The sequence below is a fragment of the Sipha flava genome, unplaced genomic scaffold, assembly GCF_003268045.1.
Source record: "Sipha flava isolate LNK unplaced genomic scaffold, YSA_version1 37_pilon_pilon, whole genome shotgun sequence".
Taxonomy (NCBI): Eukaryota; Metazoa; Arthropoda; class Insecta; order Hemiptera; family Aphididae; genus Sipha; species Sipha flava.
In genome coordinates this window covers 1,651,001-1,675,972 of record NW_020273087.1, presented here as the reverse complement: position 1 = coordinate 1,675,972, position 24,972 = coordinate 1,651,001, and the positions used below count along the sequence as shown (strand labels likewise).

General features: G+C 31.9%; 1 pseudogene; it reads left to right on the top strand.

Moving 5' to 3' along the window:
* Positions 1-833: 833 nt before the first annotated feature.
* On the top strand, positions 834-15,675 carry LOC112688167 (annotated as a pseudogene).
* The last annotated feature ends 9,297 nt before the right edge of the window (positions 15,676-24,972 follow it).

Sequence of the window (24,972 nt, the reverse complement as noted above, 5' to 3'; positions counted from 1 at the left end):
ATAGTTGAAATAATAGTTTTTTTTCTGAAAGTTCAAAACAGTTTCAATAAATTAAAAAATACACAATGTATATCATAAGTTAAAAGAATACTATTAACAGGGAAAGAAAACCAGTGTTGTAGCTTTAATTAAAATTAATGATAGTATACATTTTCTATACTTAATTAGATAATTAATTTTCCTTTTTTTTTTTTTGTATAATAGTTTAATAAATGTTAGTTTTAATAACTGTTGAATTGTATAACTATTTTTATATTAGACTTTAACATATATATTTTTTTAATAATATTAATACTATGTTATGTTACACTGCGTAAATAGCAGTTTTGTCAATTTTTTTCTAATGTTATGTATTATTTTAATTATTATTGTGAAATGTGTAATTTTTATTACCCATTGCGTGCCTTATCACAGTTATTGTTTAAATATTAATATGACACTGCTATATAATATCAATTGTTAACGAATAAAAACAAATAAAACATGCATCATTACTAATCAAAAATATTGTGTTGTTACATCTGTCTTCAAGCGACCTTCGATTATCAGCAACCCCCAGGGCCCACGATATGTGTGTGTGTGTGTGTGTGTGTTAAAACGAATGCCCCATCAACACCCTTGGGGATGATTTACTGTTAAATATTTGAATTTTTAATAATTAACGAATAAAGTGCTCTGCGGCCAGTTAGGTTAATAGGGGGTATATGGATGTACATATGGGTATACATAGGCAAACATAATATTGTTTGTTTATAAATATATGAATATGTTAATTCGTTGTGCATGAGGGCGTTATGCGTTCAAGTGAATTATATTCGAGTGCTCGTGTGAGTTCGAGTGTGTACGCGAGGTGAACCATTGAAAACATGTACTCGAGAAAAACCGAAAACGAGCAGTTAAAAGACCTGCTAAACGAATATTTCAAAACGGTACGTTTTATAATTTGTAAATGCGGAACGTAAAAATGAAAAAAAAATAATCGCTGAAATGGGGATGTATTATAATAATACTATAATATTACCTAATCAGTAGATGTTTTACGCGAGAGTGTGCAAACAAAACATTGATAATTAAAAACCAACACGGTTGTGCCTATATATGTAATGTTTGTATGTACAGACCGAAAACGTTAAATTGGAATCGGTCGAATGCGTAATTTTTCGTGCGGATGCCTTGAAATTGGATTGGAATTTTTTCCACCGGAGAGAGATTCTAAAAATACTTATAGATTTGAAAATCACAATTCTAAAACCTTACTCTGATCTCTTTCCCGTCCTATTTTAGGAGAAGAACTAAAAAGTTTTGAATATGAACATTTAGACTAGCTTTTGATAGACCTTTTTTTTTTCAAACAATTTTGCGATTAATTCGCGTCAGACAAGATCAAAAGTCGACTATAGAAACATCTTGATTCAACTAACTGTACAGTAATAATAATAATAATTGTGTACGCATCGAAAATCTTTGAAAATAATATTCCGCATCGAAAAAAATCCTCGCGGTCCATATTACATTTTCTCGAGTCACTGCAAACTACGCCTCAAACGGGAATCGATGTGATAACCGGGTACGCTGTAAATGACAAAGTTGCCCAAGGATGTCATGTCTTGCGTTATGTTTTATACACGTTAAGTCACAAGGCGCATGCACGAAAATGCAGGATCTCCAAGCCATTTTCACGCTTCTAAGTGCACAAAATCCGACGGCAAATTGTTGGTTTCTCATAAGTTATTTTTCAATTGGAATTGTATGGTTTAAAATAGATCACTTGAATTTTCGATTGATTCATCGAAGTGTGATTAGAGATAAATGCTACTCACTATTTGATTTATTATATGTGTACTTTCATATCAAAAAGGGCCTATTTGGTCGATATTGAGTTAAGACCAGATTCATAAACTAAACGAAATTCACAAGAAAATGAACCTTAGTGGAACTTTTCATGCTTTTGTACGTAATTTTGAAATTGAAAGTTCAAAAAACCTAGTTTTCTTAAAAACGCGTTTAAAGTTTTGCGAAGTAAAAAACATGTGAATTGGAAAAAATTCCGCTGCGATATTAACATAGAAGGAAGTGAGAAACGCGATCAACGAGAGATGAAAGAAGAAGGTTTACTCTAATCTAAAACGCCGAAAACTTGAAAATTGCTTTTTTCGACCTTGCAACCGAAAAATCGCTGTAGGCAAGGCCGTATCTAGAATTTTTTTCGGGAGGAGTTCAAAACATGTATATTGTAATTTTATTGAATTTAGATTTTAACTTTTGATATTTGGTTAAAAATAAGTCAGAAAAAGATTTAATCTTCTTTTATTAAAATTAATATCATATTTTCATATGATATTATGATATAAAATTAAAAGTTATTTAATTAAAAATTAAAATTAAAATTAATGATTAATTTGAGCTTAAGTCATTTTTGACTGAAAATATTTATATTGGTATTAAAAATAAATAAGTATTTTAAAAATTCGTAAAATATTAAAGACATTTTGGGGGGGGGTCTAGACATCCTGGACCCCTCCAGATACAGCCTTGGCTGAAGATACATCGAAAACTGTGATCGTCCTAATGTTCCCTTTGAAATGGAAGCACACATTATTGTAATTTTATCGACAAACTTTTCCTTTTTTTTTTTTTTTTTTAATCAATATTTACTAATAAACATAACGTTAATTACGCGTTGAATCGTAATATATATATATATACATATGAATAAATGCATTTAAAATTGTTTTTTATTCGCTAACAGGCAATTAAAATAAAAAAAGTATGAACAACTGTGGAAATAAAAAAATAAAAATACATAGTGTTGACGACGTCGTGATTTTGAAAATCGTAAGACGAATTATATGTTTTTTTTTATCCGTAACACGCCCCCATAACCGTGAAAACATAACGCATACAAGTCATCAATCCTACGCGGAGTAGTTCAACGTTATTACATCAAGTATATTTCATAAAGTACGGTCAGCTTAGTGGTGTTACATTTACAAGCGCGAAACCGGGCGCTATTGGTTAACACCGAGCGAAGTGTGAGTCTATTGATTTTAAGATAACGTGTTTACAAGCGCATGGTTAATGGTAAATAAGACAAAAATAAAAAAATAATCCCCAAAAGTTTCGCGTAAATTAAACGCTCGATATGGTTTTTGCTGAAGTCGCGTTAAACTACAAAGGCAAACAAACGCGCGAAAAGTTAAGGGCACGCGAGCGTTCGTTTTGGATCGAGTCCCGACTGCTTTTGGTACAAATCAGACCGAGAATTATTCCACCCGAACGCGGGCAATTCTCACCACCACAAGCGTTTCTGTGCGCGCGGTTCACGCGATCGGAATACCGTATTGATACGAATATATAATACACGCGTAGTTAATACAAAAACGTTCTGTTGATTAATTATTTAAACCACCCGCCCATTATTCATTGCCTCGTTGTAGCACCGTGTAATGTATGTCAAGCATTTATTTGCATTTTAAACGAACACACTACAACGATAGCCGTTCCCCGGACGGAAGACAAACTCCGACGGTGTTGTCGTTTTTCAAGCCCTGTAATAAGTCCATTACAGGCTAGTACGATTCGTCTTAAACTCGAACGAGAATCGTATTCGAAAAAAAAAAAAAAAAAAATGAAAAACGTTTACGTATTGTTTACGGCTGATTTTTTTTTTTTTGCCCTTTGTTGATTTGAACCCGTGTATTGATCAATTATTAAAATTTAATTTACGCTCGTTTAATTGCTTACGTTTTCATTTACTCTACCCATTGCTTTGGTTTTTAAAACACATTATTGTTACCTCGAAATTACGAAAACCAGATGGTTTTTTTTTTTTATTTCATACAATAATTTATTAAACGAGTTATAGTAGGTACCACCACCCGTAGGAAATTAAACTTTGATTATTTTACTCTTGTTGATAATGTGATCGGTTTAAGTTTGTTTTACGAGATTTTCATTTCCGTGTTAACAGTCTTAAGTATTTGGTACACGTACTTCGCGGTAAACTTTTATACTTAAAATAATAACGCTCAGGAGTTAATAATGAGCTTTTATAGTTTGTAAAAAAGAAACAAATCGCCGTCGCGAAATAAACGTTTATAGCGTATAGCTCTACTCGTAGAATTAAGATTGCGTTGAACGCATATTATTATTTCATAGATAAACCTTGTGATTTAGGGTAAGCAAACTATTAAACAGGAACGAACTGCTTTTAATTTAACATTATTCGAAATACTGTCGTTATAATATAAGTATTTATTATTATCGCAGCACATTTTTTTTTATTTTTATAGTAAACGATGCGGAAGCTATTGCTGTTATTTTTTATTCCTATCTAAGCTTTACGAAACAATAAGAATCTTATTATTGTTATTATTGTTATTCCTCGCGTTCCTCGCACATTACGAAGTCACCATCTAAACGTAATCTGCAATATTTTATACAGCGAATATTCGAAATCCATAAAATTATGTTATATTGTACATGTTTAGTATTCGATATAATGGACTAATGTGCGTTCGTTTATGCAATTTTAGAGATCGTATTTCCCGTATCAAAAAAAACATCAGAAATGACGTCAAGTGGACGACGTATCGAGAAAATCATTTAGTGCACCGAAAGTACAACAAACCCGTCAAATCCAAACCCAAAATATTCGAGTTCGCAACGTATTGCTCTATGACCAGTTTACACGGCTTCAGTCACTTCGTGGAACACAATTTTAACAATATTGGGAAGTAAGCGCTAAAATATTAACAATAATTCATGACCAACCGATATTGGTTTGTTATCGAAGAGAAGTTGAGTATAAAAATTCCTGCGGACAATCGAATAGTACACAATAATTTCTCTGCATTGTAGTAAGTCCTACCACAGGCTAACTTACGCCCTGCCAGTTAAAATACATTTCCCGCAGGAAATTTGTCGAGCGGTTTGTGTGGTGACCAATAGTGTTCAATAGCTAAAGTATTCCGGCACTGTACCACTTGTCAGACTGTTCTATCCGGCTCCCTTCGGTTCGAGTGTGAACGTCGTCGCGATCTTGAAACAGTATTAGAATATTCGTCACTCAAAATGGAACAGGTTGAAATTCACTGTTTCCAGATTTATGTATACGTTAAAATCATATGATGTTTAAATATACCATGGTAATCAAGTAAATCGAGGTATTTTAGAAACCGTGCATAGCGTTTGTTTTTCACAAAAATCAATTTTCATTACTTTTTAAAATATGGTTGATCTGTTACGGCTACTTTACGCGAGTCCAAAACTACTACATTTTTAGCAAAATCGGTTTAAATATTGAATAAAATATTGTACAACAGGGGAAAGACATCTCAAGATGTCAACGGTCGATCATGACGCGCGTAACATAAGTTATCGTGTCAACGCTAAGATGGCAATGTCCACATTACAATCTGAGCATAAGTTCCTTAACATTTTAACAATATCAAGTATGTTCGCGTATATCATCTCCACCTGTTAGTTCAGCGCTGTGGTCCAACAATGAAGAATACATATAATACACAACTATATTTTATACTTTGAGTTATAAATACCATTGTGTTGCTTATTGGATAAATATATATTTTACGATATTGACGAGCTCTTGGAATCTCGCAACATGGCTATAAATATTAATCAGAGAACTTTAGATAATCTAGTGCAAAGATAGTCAGCTATATCGTAAGGATTTCACTAGATAACTCAATCGGTGGACATTCGCTACTGTTCTACGAATACTGAATAGTCACGTTATAGCAGAAACCACCCAAAATCGAACCCAAATACGACCTTTTTCGTTTCGAGTATCACAATTTATTACATATACGTGATTTTTGTTCCATTGCTGCGAAAACAATGATTTGAAAGAAAGACTTAGATGGAATATTCATAATATGTATATATACGAGTATTATGGTAAGTCGATGCAGCGAGTCTCATTAAAATCGTATAAATGCATTGCTATATCGTATTGTTTTCCATTGAACAAAGAGTGTACAAGATTATAAAAAAAAAAAAAATTTCGTTTGTGTCGGGAATGAAGGTTTAAATCATGAGCATAAAAATGTTTAATAAAAAAAAAAAACCTCGAAAAAGTGTGTTGCGCGACTTCAGTTATGTTTTGTTTTCTGAAAATCGTACGTATAATATTATGTTATAAGATTTTTTTTATCGCTTAAAAGTTTGTGCTTTCTGGTTATACAATTGAAGTCCTAAAAACAAAACGACACTTATCCAAACCTGATAAACGCTGTGCGAGGTAAATGTATTATAAAGGAAGTAATACGATATATTGCTACTCTTTTGACAGCTGATAGCATGATATTGTGATTTTGTGCGTTTAATTTTTAAATATTTTTTTATGACTTGAGTGCTTTTTATAAAAAGTATTGATGCACAAAGTAGCTCGTATTTCATCACCGTGTAAACACCGATGGATTGATTTCGAGTAGTTATTCTTATAAATCTTATAGTCGATAATACAAATATAACGCGTATACATATGTTTCTCGGACGTTTTCCATCAAAGGACTGCCCCGTCATCAATCACCGAGCCACAGACGTTTTGTCGAAACATAATAATAACTATTTAATTCGTGCATACGCGTGTGTACAGTCTTGGACGAGAGTACAACTTTTGACGGGTTTCCGTGCTTAAGAACTCGTCGCCTGAATGATTTTCCAGCCGAATTGCATAATAGATTATATTAGGTTATACCGTTTTAAAACAATCTGACATGAATCGACGTGCAACGTCGCGCGCGCGATCCGTACCGGATGAAAATTATCGTCGGTGGTACGCGCATCAATGCGTTTCATTTCGGTTCGGTGGAACTTCGTAAGTGGTTCGAAAGTTTCTTCGTGTACCGCATAAACATTTTATGACTGGGGATCGAACGACTATTATGTGCCCGTATGTATATATATATATATATATGTAGATAAACTGCATGTTCGTGTGAACATGCACGTGAGCTTTACGTTGCGCGCGCGCACGTGTTAAAATCGTAGTAGATTTCTGTGCATTCCCAAGAAATGTATTGTAAAAGCATATGCGAATGGCATTCAAACCCGGAGGCAGCGGGAAAAGAACAATAAAATGTGTACAACCCCGGGCGGACAACCCCTGTCCTGAATTATAATATTTAGGTCAGAGGGTTAACGGAAGGAACGTACGCGATACTCTTCGGGTACCTCCGAATATACTATATGTATTCTCTACTACCGTGTACTGTATTACTTTGTACTCGCGTGTGTTCTCGACCGATTTGTATTATAATTATATTCGTGAACACATACACACACACGCACGAAAACGAGCGCTCTGTACAAATAAACGCACGTATTACGTATCGAATTTACATATATTGTTGTCGAACGCTCGAGCGTTTTTCTACGAACCGTGAAAACTGTACTAACTGCTTGCTCGTATAATATTATGCGCGATGTAATATAATACAATACTACATATGTGTAATTGTTAGTTTATACGCTTTACAGCACAAGTCCGTATGTTTATGAGTACAAAGCGTGTGGTTATCGTGTCTGCGTCTGTATAACGAACGTTGTGTTTTGAAATATCGCTCTGAAAACGAACAGTATGTGTTTTTCAAAACATAAAAAGCAGTCCTTCGAAAACGAGGGTAAATGATCCAAAAACAAAAAAACAAAATCTGATGTTATTTTTTTTTTTAAAAAACATTTTCCACACAAATCCGTTCGAAATATCGTTAAAATGCATTGCGAACGTTTGAAGAAAAATAAAATCGTCCTGCACAATACGGTGACGGACGTGACGGGTAGAAAATGATTACTTTTGAACATTTCACTTTCTGCTGATGTCTCGTCAGACATTTACATTTTTAATGTACCTATCGTCCGACATATTGTACATGTGTAATGGCCAGAGATAAATCTTAGCAATAGAAATTTCAACCGATCGAAAGTTGTGCGTTCTAATATTGTAATTTTCACGACCTTACATAGTGCATTTGTACTGTTTCAGATTATTTTGGGCAATCTGCTTGGTAGCCATATACGTGATGTGCGGTTTTTCGGTTTACATGTTAGTACGTTCGTATATCGAGATGCAGCCAATAATTTCGTTGGACAGTTCTGTTTCCTGGGTGTGGAAGATTCCGTTTCCTGCGGTCACCGTGTGCAGCATGAACAGAATTCGTCCTTCCGTCTATAACTATTCAGACGATGACAGCGACCCGTACGATTATTATATCGCACGAACGCTGGTTGTTCTGCCTGTGTAATCTACATGTGCGTTCTTGTGTTCGGTACAGATTGATCAGGAATGTGATGCACAGTGTCTGTGAAAAAATTCCAACGACGAAAAAATATAATACAATTTCCGAAGAGTTTCTCAACGGATCGTTGGTTTCGCACATTTTGAAGGAAAGTATCTATTTCATCCATATATATATATATAGTATTTCTTATTGCATTACATTCTCGTATAACATTATTTTGTTGACTTCTCGGTCGCTAGAACAAGAATAGAATTTTACGGAAAATTACAGGTTCATATTCGTGTATATGCGAAGCAATCCGATTAGAGACCACACCATACCTAGTTGTTTTAATGTATTCCGGGATTAAGATACCTTTATTCAATTTTTGGTTGTCCGTATACTGATATATGTTTTACCTACTTCGAATAAAAAGCTACCTTTCCAAAGTTGATTATTTTCCATTCCAACAAAGAGTCGTTTTACCCCCGCCTGCAGTGCATTTATCAAAGCAGTGAAAGCACGAGCGGGTGCACTCGACATAATATTATTTCTCGTTGATGGTACCTGAGATAACGCGCATCACGGCGGAGACACGTTATTCCTCGCCGGATACTTAGGCTGCAGTTTTATACGCTTTGTTTCAATATTGACACGCGAACGCTGTTGAGTTTGGAACTCACCCCGGCGGTAATAAAACGCATTAGGACCGCGTGCGTACATTTATTAACCTTACGCGCCTAAACGACATAAAAATGTTGATCCCGGCGGCGCGGCGCTGTTATTATTAGCTAATGGGGTGCACTGTACAATAACCGCGGCACGTGTAACGGATCATTTAATACGATTTGCGCAGAAATTGTCTTTCCCGTGCCCAGACGTGATCAAAGCGTTCCACTGGATGCAAGTGCCGGACAACGACGTGTGCAGCGTTTGGGTCCAGGAGACGTTCACCTCGTACGGCTTGTGCTATTCGTTCAACATGATGCCGATGGGGGATCTATTGAACGGCGTGGAGTAATTAATCATCATCGTAACGAAAAACCCGGTCATTGGCGCGACTCGTCGCAATGATCCGGCCGAATATACGATCCATGGGCGTATTTTAGAGGGAGGGGGTGAAGGGACGATCGCTCGCCCCCTGAATCCGTATTTATTATAATTGATTATATGTGAGACACACATTTCAAATTTTTTTAACGCGGATCGTTTTATGATGAAATCAAATTACTCGTGGCTGTGAATACTGAATTGGGTTTTTTGTCGGGTCCATACTCAGTGAAAAATCAAATAAAACATAAGCGTGATTTTCAAAACACAGACAAGTGTTACAAAAGAACTACACAAAAGTCGATTCTAAATGGATCCGGGGCATTAGATTAAAAAAAGAAAAATCACAAATATTAAGGGTTCAACTGATTAAAATATTACCAACAATTTTACTTGTAAATTTTGAGCCTGACTTAAAGAAAAAATTCGAGTCGCCCCCCCCCCTCCCTCTCACTAAAAGTAAGTCTAAACACGCCCCTGATAAGATCGCACGTAATCCACGAACGACACTGGTACAAGAAAAAATAACGTTTTCGCGTAACTTTCATCGTCTATCGTGAAGCGACTGTAACGTAAAACGAGATTTTTGTACCGCGTCAAAATAGTAATATGTTGATTTAGGAGAGATATTATGTACCGTGTTAGTCGCGCCAATGCACGCGTACAATTCTTTTTTCGCGTTATTTTCGCGTGTTTCGAACTACCTAACCGATGCGTATTGCGCGTGACTCGTTTTACAGCGAATGGTCGCAGGACGGCGGTTACGGTTGGAAAAATTATTCGAGCGGTTGGCAACCGGACTCCGGGTACAGCGATGACGCGCTGGACAATCATTTGCCCGTCAGGACGATTAGCAACAGCGAATATTATAGTGCCAAAATGAAACTAGATCTGCACACCGACGATTTCAGCAGGGAATGTGCTCGCGGACTGGACGCGTTTTACGTAAATCATTTTTTTTTCCTCTGTATATCTGAAACGGATTGAAAATGAAAATAAAATTTTTTCCGCCCAGTCACTGTTCACCGACATGATATTACGTACATTATGCGTACGATCATATCACGTTTATTGGACATTCATATATTAGTATAACGCAACAAACGATACAGTTATGTACGAATATGCGGGGTTTTTTTTTTTTTTTTTTACATTTTAGATATTGATCCACAGCCCGGCCGAATGGCCGGACAGGTCACATCCAACGTTAATAGCCAGCGTAAACACGTTGGAGACGTTGTCCGTTAAGCCCATCGTGATTACCACTTCTAAATATTTGATTTCGTTGGATCCCGCCAAGAGAAGCTGTTACTTTCAAAACGAGAGAAAATTAAAGTTTTTCAAAATCTACACACAAAAAAACTGCATTCTAGAGTGCCGAAGCAATAATATGCTGGACAAGTGCGGTTGCGTGCCTTTCTATCATCTGAGTATGACGCATAACATTATGTATTTTATCAACACACGTAAAAAGAACTACACTATCACTCTGCACACTGATTCGGTAATGTTCGTGTATTTTTTAATTTTTATTTCTACAGGAACGAAAAACACGCTAGTCTGCGGAACCTCTAAGATATCTTGTTGGATAGCCGCGTCACGTGAGTTTTTTTTTAAATATCTTCTCGTCCGATAAAATTAAAATTATCGGTGTTCATACATTATGTTTTCGTTAACTATTAGACACTTCGTCGGAAACATGTGGATGCTTGCCTGACTGCAATGAGTTGTACTTCAAGTTATCTCCAGCGAAAGCAAAATTTAGCCAATCGATCCAACAGACGGGTGTTGAGGGAACATCGTAAGAATCAGTTTAAAATACAATAAATGAATGCAAATAAAAATATTTATTTAATACCAAGTAAACCAATTATCAGACCAATAACTATCTGAACAATGATTTCGGACTTTCGGAATATAAAAAAAAATACAAGTCGGAAGATTTCACAATGAAATTCAAAAAAATCCCTAGTATTACAATAATTACTTTTCTTTATGTTTAAGAATTGGATTCATTTTATTCCAGTCCCATTTTTTTTTTAATAATTTTTATTTTGCTCTCCGTACTACCGAATCAGTATTATACGAGTATGTTATACCCCTTAGGTTTTTTTAATACTCTTCACAAAAAGTAAAACCATTTTGTCATTATATGTCATTAATGAATTCTTATAAAATGCACATTCACAATCACAGTTTATTTTTTTTCACTGTTTATATTATATATATTTATGGTTTATAAATCATTTTATTTGATAGACCTCCGACTGGTTTTATTAATTAATGTAATATTGTAATAGGTACTCTAAATTTTCAAAACAAAATTGAATGAAAAAATCACAATTAATTTTTATACATCACAATGTACGATTATGAAAAAAGGAATGGAAAGCGAACATTAACTTATATAAATTAGTGTAATAATTTACAATTATTATTGTCCGGTCTTTTAAATCAGGGGTCGGCAACCCGGGGCCCGCGAAGCAATTTTTTATGGCCCGCATAAAGGTGGTTAATTTTTGTATTTTATTTTTGTTCAATAAAATTTTTCATACGATTTTCAATACTATTCAATTATTTTTTCTTTATAAATAAAATCTAATCTAATCGTTAATAGTTGATGTTTATTCTATATAGTTATATAGTCAGTTTAATCTATAAAATTATTATTATTATATAATCGGAATCAAAGATAATGATGGCTGCACTACTCAGTTATAGGATAAATTAAATATACTTATATATATATATATATATATTTAAAAATTAAAATTTAAAATATATTTAGTCTATGTATTTAATACATATGTATCTAATATATTTAATCTATGGTCATAGTTACTTTGCGTTTGTACCAATTAGTATTACACCGTGATTACGCCCGTACATGTGACTGTTTGCGTTTTTAAGAGTTTTATTTTACAAGTAAATTCAAACATTATGGTGACTAAAAAAAGAAACATTTGTGATGAACATCGTTTTTTTAATAATTCTTGGGTTGATTTATACTTTTTCGTCGAAAACAAAGGTAAGCCATTATGTTTAATTAGTCAAAAAATTAAATTTTTTCTTAAAAGCAATTTTTTCCAGTAACATTCGTATTTTTTACACTCATATTTCTATGTAAAATAATCAATTATAATAGCAATACAATTATTAGTATATATCATGTGTAAAATTTTTTTTTTAATGTGGCCCTTGATAAACATTTAAAAAAAATATGGCTTGCGTGGTTCAAAAGGTTGCCGATCCCTGTTTTAAATAATAATTTATTCTTTAAGGATATTTTATGCATTATAGAATATGGGATTATAATTCAATCTCATTGTTATTTTAAAATTTTATCTTTTTTTTCTCGCAATCTTCAAAGTTCGTAATAAAGTAAAAATACATTTTAATAATGATATATATTTACCTTTACTTGAGAGTGTACGCAAAATTATATTATTTTCTTGCTACATCTGCAAATTCCAATACAAAAAATTATATATTTGTAGATAAATGTATTCTACTAAAAGCAACGTGACACGAATTGAAATTCGATCAATACTAAATATTATCTTTACTTAGTTTTCGAAACCACAGATGTGTCAAATACTCCTCCTTATTATATTGTATCAATCATCATTCAGAGAACTATACGTGCACATATTATGGTTTGTATTAATATGAGACACAATCACTCACTTCTCGACAACTCGAATTATATTTTAAATTTCTTCAAATGCAATTTAATATCGATTTGACTAGATATTTGTCCTCATTTTTGACGATTTCGGTAAAATCTTCTTTCTTTAAAATATTTTTATTCCAATAATTATGTAATGGTAGTTTAATTATTCGTTCGGTTAACTTTGAAGTACGGGTCTGCAATCATGAAAATCAAAGCTATATAAATCAAGAAGTTGGAAAAAGTGTTTATTGAAATACTAGTACTTTGGAACAAAGAAAAAATCAACGTTCAGTCAAAAAATTAGTAACCATAACTTTTCCTCCAATAGTCTAACGTTTCAATTTGAATACTTTATGATCAATCGTGAATTGGTTAATGCATTTAACTTTTTATTTAATACGCTTGTTGTTTTATTTGACTTTTTCTTCGAACTTAGTAACAATACAATAATACTGATATTTTCTCCTCATTTAACGATGAAGTGTATACCACGGGTTTTCATCAAAATAATTCTATTGAGTAGAGCGCAATTATAAAATTTCGTTATACTTTACAAATTTTACTTATTCTAAAGCGTTGTATACGTGTAATAATATAAATAGGTATATCGGGGTAGTTAAAGTTTTTATTATTTTTATAGGTAAATAGTGACGGAAAAAAATAAATTTGTATTGTTATAGATAAATGTCAGGGCTTATTCTAAAGCGCAGTTGGACTTATTTTGCGTATTTGGAAAAGGTAGATGCGCACTTGATAATATATTTTTGCGTAATTGATTTTTAATTCAATGTTGTTTAGAGTTATTTTATACATTAAATTATGATTTATAAACAAAGTAAAAAGGAAATTTACTAAAAAATATTAAAAAAAATACTTTGAATACGAATGTAAATTGTTTTATATCTTTTAAATACATTACATTTAAAATTACTTCACATAGAAGCTACACATTTTATTATTTTTAACTATAATTTGACAGTACATTTTGAGATCATAGTTTTATTTTGATAGGCTTATTTAAACAAAATGCGTAGTTGATAAAAATCCATAGAATAATCCCTGATAAATGTAAAGTTATATTTATACTAATCTTAAATTAATTCGAGTTATAGATACATTTATCTCTATTCAAATTTGAAATACATTACATATTTATATTGTTATTTTTTTTACTATTTTAAATTTACATCATAAACTGTTACAGGCTAACGAGTTCGGTACTACTGAGTGTTTTTTATCGGCATAGAAATTATATAGGGTTCAACCGAATCATGACTTCCACGTTCGGTCAATTCATCGGTAATATTAGAATTTTGAGCAATTAATATTTCCGTATAATTTTTTCTGATTGCTTATTACATTTAGGCAACGTTGGTGGTATAATGGGATTGTGTTTAGGATTTAGCTTTTTGAGCTTGGCTGAGATAATTTATTTTTTAACGCTGAGACCACTAGTGAATTTTTTTAACAATAAGAAAAAAATGAAAAAAGTTGATCCTGTAAGTGTTTTTGGGAAAATCCCGACTTCGTTTACCGAGTGAAGGGAACAACGATAATAATCAAGTACGAGCTAATTTTTTTCTATACTAATTTAATATTTAAGCTGTTAAATTATAAAAATTTAGATTGTACAGAAATTAATTAATAAGCATTTAACATACAATAAAGTAACAAAATTAAGGGTAAACAATAATATTTTTATAGTCCACTCTGTCGTATCAAAAAATATCGAATCAATAACGATATTAATTAATTTTTACACCATTTACACAAAAATAAAAAACTTTCCAATAATAAAAAAAATAATTTCAATAATTTTTAAAACTTTCTTGTAATTTTATAGTTATCATAAATTAGACTTCTAGATGGTTTATTATATAATTGGTGAGAATTCCTTTTAAACCAAAAGTATATTGTTTCATTCATTTTTATTTTTTAAAAATTGGAATTTAGAAAATGTATAAATATGATATTCTTTTTTTAAAAGTCTCGTGAAATTAACTCATTCTATTTAAATAATTTCATTATATTATAGTAGATTTTTCTGTTTTCAATTGTTATTACAACAAATTATTTTTTCGAAGAATGTTTTAAAAAACTTGATAATATTTTTATAACATATTGAGGTTAAATAAAAAATTGACAATTATTGAAATGAGGTTCCTAATTTTTTATTATCCTTGCATTTATGTCAAATTTATCAGACCCAAGCAGTCAGTTTTATTATTACACTACAAGTTGTGTTTTAATGTACAATTTTACATTTAAAATAATTTGTTTAGAATTATTTAATCTGTTTACTTAGTATTGTGTTTCATATCAGCACTTTAAGTAAAACTATGTTTAGTATCATTACTAATGAATTATAAAAATGAAATATTATTGAATAAACGTCATAATACCTATGTAACTAGATACAATTCTTTCGTAAAAAAAAAATACATACATATCCTTAAGGTTTGATTTTCCTTTAAATTAAATTGTAATTAAACACTGCTAAGTATAAAGTTGGCTTTGGGGTTTAAAAATAGCTAATTATAACCTACCTAGTTATGTTTAAAAAAACAGTGTGTACTATTTTTTTTCAGAAAATTTATTTTTAACTGTAAAATAAACTTTAACGTGTAGCATATTGTTATACATAATTTGTGTTTTTTGATAATATTTACAGGGAAATTTCAGTCCGAGAAGATAAATAATATTATTAATAATAAGTGGCACAAATATATACACACATTTTCTTGAAATGTCTACACAAATAAATTATTCACATGTTTAGTCTAGTATTTTTATTTAAAATTACAAAATATGCAAATATTCAATTTAAATCTATGGCTCCCGAAAATATGTATTGTTTGTTATTCATTAAAGATCTTATATGATATGTTCAATGTAATACTTCACGAGAAAAAATATACAAGTTTGGATTTTACGTTTTTATGTTCTTTATATCAATAGGAAAAATAATTTTAGGAAGTCTAAAATGCGGGACTCAACATTTAAAATTTGTTAATAATATTTACTAACAATATATATCATTATTTTTTATGTTTGTTGTTAAAATGTTATGTATTGACTGTGATTTTTCAAAACAAGTTGAATCATTAACAATCAAATTATTGCTTTTTATGTATTAATATATCCATATATATATATTAATATAACCAATGGTCATACCCAGAATAAAAATGATATTTCTAAAATGGTTAAAAAAAAGTAAATCGTGACCTCGACTGAAAAAAATTAACGATTAAAGTAAGTTTGGTTCAGTTGAAAACGAATTTCAGTGGTAGTTAAAAAATCGAGCATAATTTGTATACTTCAACTCCAGACAAACAATTATTTTTTTCTGAAATAATTGATCGTCAAAATGTATACATATATATATAAGATGGAACGTCGTTATTTTTTTTGTTTTTTTTTTTTATATGTTGAAGACTTTCCTTTGTTTAATAATAATGGGTAACAACACATTTTAATTCTCTTGCATGAAATTTGGTCTTAGTTGAAGTTCAGCGTTCAACTGATATATCTGTACAAAATCAGTTTCGATTAAAGCTCTATCGCCTGACCAATATCGCATGTCATTGGCATTTCAAAAGAAAAATATTAATTTATTTCTGTGTTAATCTGTAGATAATATTGAACTTAATTTTACTCTCCGACATCTCGATTAGTGATGATGGATCATGAATTAATTACTTGACCTAGTCGATGGCTCGTTTAAGCGATACCTATATCTATTTATATATAGTTAGTTATTTACGTATATCAATAATTGATGAGGTTTTCTATACTAATTTTTCTTTTTTTGTTCGATAAGTTAAAATAAATCACTTATTATAACATTTATAGGTAAATGATACTCTTTTAGACGTCTGAGTGAATAATTTATTTTAAACTATATGTAAAAACTCGTTGAAACTGTAGTAAAATCGGCAGTCGATTGTGCTGAAATCTGAATAAAATGTTTTAATTAGAAGAAACGTATTGATATCATAAATTGTACATGTGTCACATCAAACAGGTGAAAGTGTCAGTCTTATTAAAGAAAAATGTTGAAAGTTTTTTCATTTCGTTTTATTCTACTGGAAATGCAGCACGTTTAAGCGTTTAAATGAGCAGATATGACATGAGTTTTGACAAAATCAAATATTATTGGGTCACACGTGGTTTTCATCGGTACGAAAAATAAAAATACTTGCACTCAATAACTCAAGTGAAGAAGTGTAAAAGGTTAGTTGAGGATCACTCATATAAAGTTGTGCATGGTTTATATTGACCAAAACAACAATTATTACTTAGATAAATACTACGACTATCCTACTATTCCGGTGTTTGTCCATCGCAGAATGTTAAAACGATGGGACCATTATCACAGTTCATTATTTTGCAAGAATGAACTCAACTCGCATACATTATAATAGGTACTCGACTCGTACGTGGTACCAAAATCTTGAAAAAACCCTTGAATAACAAGATATAACGGCAAACATCATTAGCTGTTATTCGAGCTAAGGAAATGTAAATCCGAGCACGAAGTGAGTTTTGAGAAAAGATAAAATCCTTTAAATTCATATAAATGTAAATATGTTAGATTTTCGAGTTGCTCAGAGACAAACTTGTCCCGAACAATGCAGGTGGTCTACGGAACAAATTGTCCACGTCCGATAGTGCACTGCGACCTGCTACCGAAGTTTTGAAAATAAATTGTATGGTGAGTGTGAGTGTATTATTTTAATAGTGGAACCTTCCCAGGTTTTCGCGGTATCTACCTGATATACCAATATGATGAAAAGCGCAGCGTGCACGTTTCGTTTCATTTGATGTTCCGAATATACAATACAGTTCAACAAACAAATGTTCGAGATGACGTGCACATAAATCACTGCGACTGATGTTAGTGAAATGAGCTATTTCCGCGACTCGCCTAGTATTTGTATACATTTATTCGTTACCGGAAACGAACTAGTCATTGTGCGGAATGCGGATATTATTATCATACAGCGTATGATTTTTCCGACCGAAGAGTAGACGTACCCGCGGCGTAGATACCGGTACAGTTATGCTGTTGGTAGAAATATACCGAAAATGATGAACTCATAATATCATCTTTAGGCGCTGTAATTAAATAATTTAATAAAATCAAAAAATTTATTTTCAGATTGATTAAATTTAAAATAACACGTGTAAATTTGTTTAGAATTATTTCGTTAATCGATAAATTACATATGTGCCATGTACGAGTAATTATTTGAATATATAACTCAATGTAAATATTGTAAATGCCATGTACATGAAAACGGTGTAATTTAGTTTTCAGAAAAATTACGAGATATAAGAAACCACAGGAATTATTGTAAAACCGGGGAATGACTGCTGAAAAATACAATAAATATACATTTCGTATGTCGAAACTTTAACTCACTCTCAATCAGTCAATTTTCAAGATAGAACAAAACTTTATAAGTAAAGTTGTTTTAAAAAATTAATGTCATCCAAATAGAAACTCAAAAATAGAGGTCGTTATTCAAAAATATTTGTTTTACTGTACATGCGCGAAGGAATATATATTAAAATTCGAATTTCTCAAAAATAAGTGTGAATTCAAGTATATTTACAGATAAAAAATAAAAACCGAATAAAATATAAGGTGATGCGTTGGAAATATTTCGTATTACCTTCATTTATTATTAAACACACTGTATTTCAGCGATTTCGCAAAGATTGCAACCGCACGCGTGTACGCGTAATTTGGTGTTAATCGCGAATGACTGCGGTGTTTAGAAGCTCAACGTGTCTACAGATATATTCGCTGAATAAAATTTTTTTTTAAAAAATTAAGTAAATGGAAATAAATCAAATAACGTTTGAAATGTATAAGCGAGAAATGCGTATACATTTAATTATTTTTTTTTTTTAATACGTTTGCTTTTTATATATTTTATGCGTAGCTATATTGTTCTGAGACTCCAGATTCTACTTGTCCCGCTCCGCTTGTGTCTGAATTTTTTTTTCCATCTGATTCTCGTTCACTTTCGGAATTTATTATTTTCCTACTTGCCATTGTGTTTGAAAAATTATCGGTGTCCACATCTTTCGGTAAATATATAAATTACTTATAATATATATTGTGTACAATAAATATATTATATGATATACTGTCGTTAAAATGTCTTCAACAATATTTCGCCAACTAAAAACAAAAAGGTTTTAAACTTGATTTACTGACAATTTCATGAGTGTGCCCTTAGTTATTCATAAACCCATATTAATTGTTTTAAAAGTTACCAGGATTTCGGAAAATGGCCAAACAGCGTCTATCACTACAAACTACCAATTGCGTTTACTTTTTTTAAATCAATAAATAATAGCTTTATAAAGCAAAAACTATGTCCAAGATATCTTTACTATATATTTATATATATGTATATATATAAAAAGACACATCTCATCCATTGACCCCTTGGGGTATTGTTATTGATTTTAACAATAAATAAGCTACTATTATTATTATTATTAATTAATCAGTACCTACCTATACATTGTTATCACTGCAAGACCAATATGCTTTATACTTTGAACACTTAATTTAGAATTTTTGAATAATATCAAAATTTAAAATATTTAAGAAACCTGATGAATTATGTTATTGTTGGTTAAAACAAAGTTTAAGTTAAAATTTAGGCATTCTATTAGTCATATGTATAAAAAGTAATCGAAAAACCAATAAAGTATAGGTACAGCTATGTATAATCAAATTAACACTGTTTCCAGACAAAATATGGGATATGATTGGTACTTCGCGTAAGCAATAGAGCTACACAATAAAAATAATAAAATAAATAAAAAAAATCCAAACAAAGGACATCGGCTTATTATTGTACGTAGTAGACCCGTGAATTTGTCGTTCATCAGAGAACGAAAAAGCTGCGGAAGTATAAAGCTCCGAGATATTTATCAATATATTAATTAATTATATTAATAATAATATTTTATTAAAGTTTTTATGTAAACATCAACAGTAAAATACTGATACGGGCTGGGGTAGTTTCTCGGATTATAACGGTACTACGACGTTATCCCGGACCACCCCTTATGGCCACTATATCGGACGTGATTACAGACTTGACGTCACTACGTTAGTGAGTTAAAGTTAACGTTGAAGAAAAATTGACAGACTTTTCTGAAAATCGACCAAATACGTAATTTAGCTCGATGGATATAAGAAGAAGTGACATCGATGTTCCGTTTGTTCAGCCTTTTGCGGTTCCTCCTGGATCTCTTCGACCAGCCGTTGCAAGCTACTATTGGTATGCTGTCAGGAGCTAGGGCGTCTGAGTCTTCCTTCGGTACTAGTGTACTGATCTTTTTTGAGATCAAACCTTTACAGCCCTCATCCACATTGTCTAACATTTTTATTCCGGCTTTTCGCACGGTCGATTCGTCGCGTTTTGCAAACGAATCGGTTTGAAGGGACGCTTGGACACTTGGACGCTTGGATTTCCTTTCGGAATTTTTCGATTTCCTCGTAGAAGGTGAGGACATTATCAAGTCATTGTTGTTCTGCGATATTATCGTGGGAAATCGTTGCTCGTTTATGCTTAGAATAACAGCCGGATTCTTCCGTGATTTTTTGATCTTGGTGAAGCACTTGGATATTTTCTGTCGGCCGTTGATCCCTTCTGACATGTCTTTGGAAGCTTAAAAATAATAATGATAACCATGGTTAAATTTGATCTTGAGTTGATACATGGTTAGGGGATAGTTCTCGTATGTTTTGATGCTGAAAATAAATTCGTTAATATACTCACAATTTGAAGCATTGTCCTGTCTATCTGTAATAATCGAATCAGAGTTATTACTCTCGTCATCCTCCGCTAAAGACTCGAAACGGTTAACAGAGATATAAGTTTTTTTATCTATAACCGCGGGCATTTTAAATTTGGTCGATGGAACATTAATGCCATTTCGCTTTACTGCAGATTCGGTCCTTATTTCGTCTAGGTTCAAAACGACTGCAATGAAAAACAGTAATTTTAGATAGGTATACAATTTCCATTGTTCCATACATCTGTACAATTTTCAATACAATTTACCTTTTGGTACATTTTTAACAGATTGTATTTCCATCATTGGATTTTCCGCTATCTTCTTCCTTGAAACTATTTCTTTACCACAGGTGGGTTTAACATTGCTTGTTTTGCCATTGATTCTGAGGGTTGTATTCGCTTTTTTTTCGGTGTGTTTCCACACGTTCTTTGAGTTTATTGCCGTTGACATTTTACCACAATTCAACTCTCCATCTCGATTTGTTGTCGAACTTTGAAGTTTTTCTCGGATTTTTTTTTTGAAAACTTTCTTATTACTGAGGATTTCGTCCGATCTCCTAGGACTCGACTCTTCGAGATTTTCGTTTACTCTGGTGACTTTTTCGAATGTTGATCGAAAGTTATCGGAAACTTCTGCTGTTTTCAATGTCATATTATTGCAATTAATGGGTATGGATACGACTTTTGGAAGATAATCGTTTTCGATCTCATCCTCGAACTTAGAGCGCGTTTTGACAATCTGGAACTCCGTCCTGGTCCATGGAACGCGTTTAATGATAAACGTCTGGGTAAATATGAAGGGTGCATCTTTCCCGGGACGCAATAGTTCGCAGACCGAGGAAACCATGAGCTCCGCCGGGTGCGGTCTGGTTGAGGTGTCCACCGATCGAATGGTCACCGTGCATTTACAGTATTCCATTCGCTTTATAAACCATCCGATCAGATACATGCCGTACATCTCATGATCTGGATGTCTGTGCTGCGCGAATACGTAAACAGATTGTTCGTTGAACAACTGACGTAAAGCCAACGGATTTGGTTTGCCCATTAGTGCATCAAAATATTTCGTCACGAATCCATTTCCAATTGACTCGACATCTTCAGTGGTCGTGATGTTCGTGTTGTCCGTGTTGCTTATCATCTCGATATTTAACTTATAAATTCTTCTTCTAAATTCACAAAGTCAATGATACTTGTATTTAACAAAAAATCTGTCAGCAAATATGTGCAAAATAATAAACTTCCTTTTTCAACGAATGCTAATCGCAGAATGATATATTAATATTGTTGTAGTTGACTATTAAATTTACGTCGCTATAGATATATACTATATAATAAAAATATTATTAATAATTATAATATGAATACTAACATAAAAATAATAAAAATTTTAGATACTGGTTAACACAAATATCATTTGTAGGGAACGGATTTATATGTAATAAAAATACATAAATATGTACATATTTATGTAAGTAAAATATATAAAATATGTGCTAAAACCATCCAAATATGTAGGAAAAAAATTTAATAAAAAAAAAAAAATTATAATTATTAAATTATCAAAATGATTTGTTGCATTGAATTATTACAATTTTAAATTATTAAATATTAAATATCGCCTATTAGATCTGAAAATATTTTTAAAACGGCTAAATGATCATTCCACATCAACCTACATCGGTTGATTTAAGCATATTTGAAGGGCATAATATTAGACGGCGATAATTCCAAAATTTTAGAAGGGTGTCTGCCACTCTATGTCATTGATTGATTTATAATCAATATGGCCTGAAATTTTTTTCTGTAACAACATGAATTTTCTTTTTTACAACTTCGCCTATTGGTCCGTTTACGAGTTTTCATTTTGCAATCGTTGATTCGACAATTTGCAAACTTTCATTCAAGGACATATTTTTGTTTCTTATTTTGTAAATGTATGTGCAATAAAACTAAAATTCGCTGAGATGAAAATTAAATGAGTTTTCAATGTTTCATTTTGCATAATATTTTGAGCTTTTCTAATAGCCATAGAAGTTCTGGATCTAAATTTGAAATAATTTCTTGTATTTTTGTACGAAGAAGACGTATGAATGATGAAATAATAAAATATGTTTAAAAATATTTACAAATTAGTGAAATATGTAAAAATATGTAATTATACCAAAATATGTAAAAATATGTAAAATAAAAGTAACATCATATTAATAGGAATGATTTAAATCATGAACATTTCTTATCAAATTTTAAATATCTCGTTTTAATAAAAATATGTATTTACATATAAATCCGTTCCCTAATCATTTGAATATTTAATACCATAACTATTTTATATATTAACACTGACAAGGGGTATCTCACCGATGAACGGACACAGTAGGTGGTTATAAAATATTCTAAACATATGTTTAAAAACCTAAAAACTATCGGTTAAAACTAAAATTGATTTAACGATATTATTTAGGAATTTAAGCGTGAAAATATATATCCGGAATTGTCGATTAACAATTTTTACCGAATAGAACATTATTGAAGTTCGTCAATTATATTACACTTCTAATTGTTGGCCACGTATCGAAATCGTATATCATATAATATTAACGTATTATCATCAATTTTTGTCGTTTAAACGAACATTGATGAATGCGTAAAGCTACCTACAACGTGTTAACCCAATATCGGCATTGTCGCAGAATACGAACAAAAATAAATCTATTTCGTTTTTACAAGCGGGCATTCTCCGTCTACGAAGTATTTTATTTTTATATTTTTTAAAAGCGTTGACGGGTGGACGTGTTTCTCAGCATTGAATGCCGAAAAAGCTAACATTTTTTCGTCCGACCTTTGAAACTTGTACTGACAAATAATTGACAAGCGAAACGAGATTTGTCAGAATGCCACTGCGGAATAGTCGCTTCTGCGGCCACGGCCGTTGCCCGCCATCATGTAGACGTAAAAAAAAAACGATATTTCTCTTCTTGTCTACGACATGCAATTTTCTCGGGGATTTTCGGAAACATCCATTATAAACGTATCTATTATAACGTATTTCGTCCGAAGTAGTGTGGTTATGGTTTTTTGTCCGAGGCAAGTAATAAAAAACATAAGAACGTGCAAAGGTTCGTAGAAAAAACGAAACATTTGGGGCCACTAGGAAAATAGTGTGATTATAACATTACTTTAACAACAAACACAAACGTAAGTTTTAGCTCGTACAGAAAAAAAATATCACAATAGTAATGTAAAACCATCAATGAGAATCTAAATGAGCAAAAATTATTAAAGTTAACTAAAAATAAAATCACCAATTTAACATAAATTAGACAGTATTAGTAAATTAGTTGATCGATGTAAAAAAATTTGAAATCCAATTTGTATTATTTATCGATATTTTACATCTAATTAACATAGGCTTAAATGAAATGAATGAAGTGTTTGCACTGTTTCGTCTTCAGCATTGAAGTCATGAATTTATGCATAAAAAGAATCTTTAACTTATTTCACTTTTATTATTTATATGATTAACGATGAATAATTTTGATTTCATTGCAAGTTTTTTTTTTTTTTTTTTTTTATTGAACAAAACGTAATATTTATAATATTTACAATCTGTATTTACAAGTTATACAATAAGTAAATGTAATGGGGATTGATTTACAAGAGGGGGGAAGTTGCCCATTGGCGACACCCCGTAGGAAGCTATTTAAGGAGAGAGTAGGTCCCTACACCAGTTCCTTTTCAGACGCCTGGGTGGATTACCTGGAATTTGATTGGATGATAGTTTAGTGATTATAGGATTTGAGTGAGCACTGAATGTTTAGTGTGTTTTTTTGTAGGTGATTTTAGCAAGGCTGTTTAAGGTTGGAATGCTGATGTCTTTATGAAGTGATTCATTGGTAATATACCAAGGGGCACCTGAGATTAGACGTAGACAAATAGACTGAAATGCCTGAATTGTTCTAGTATTTGAGGGTTTGGCTGAACCCCATAGTTGTATGCCATAGTACCATATGGGTCTTAGAAGAGCCATGTATATTGTTCTTTTTGTTTTTAATGAAAGCTTTGAGCGGAGTAAGGGAGTGAGAAGGTGGAGTCTTGAATTGAGAGCTTTACGCTTGTTTTTTAAGTGTGGACCCCATGTAAGGCGTTTGTCAAGAATTAAACCCAAATAGTT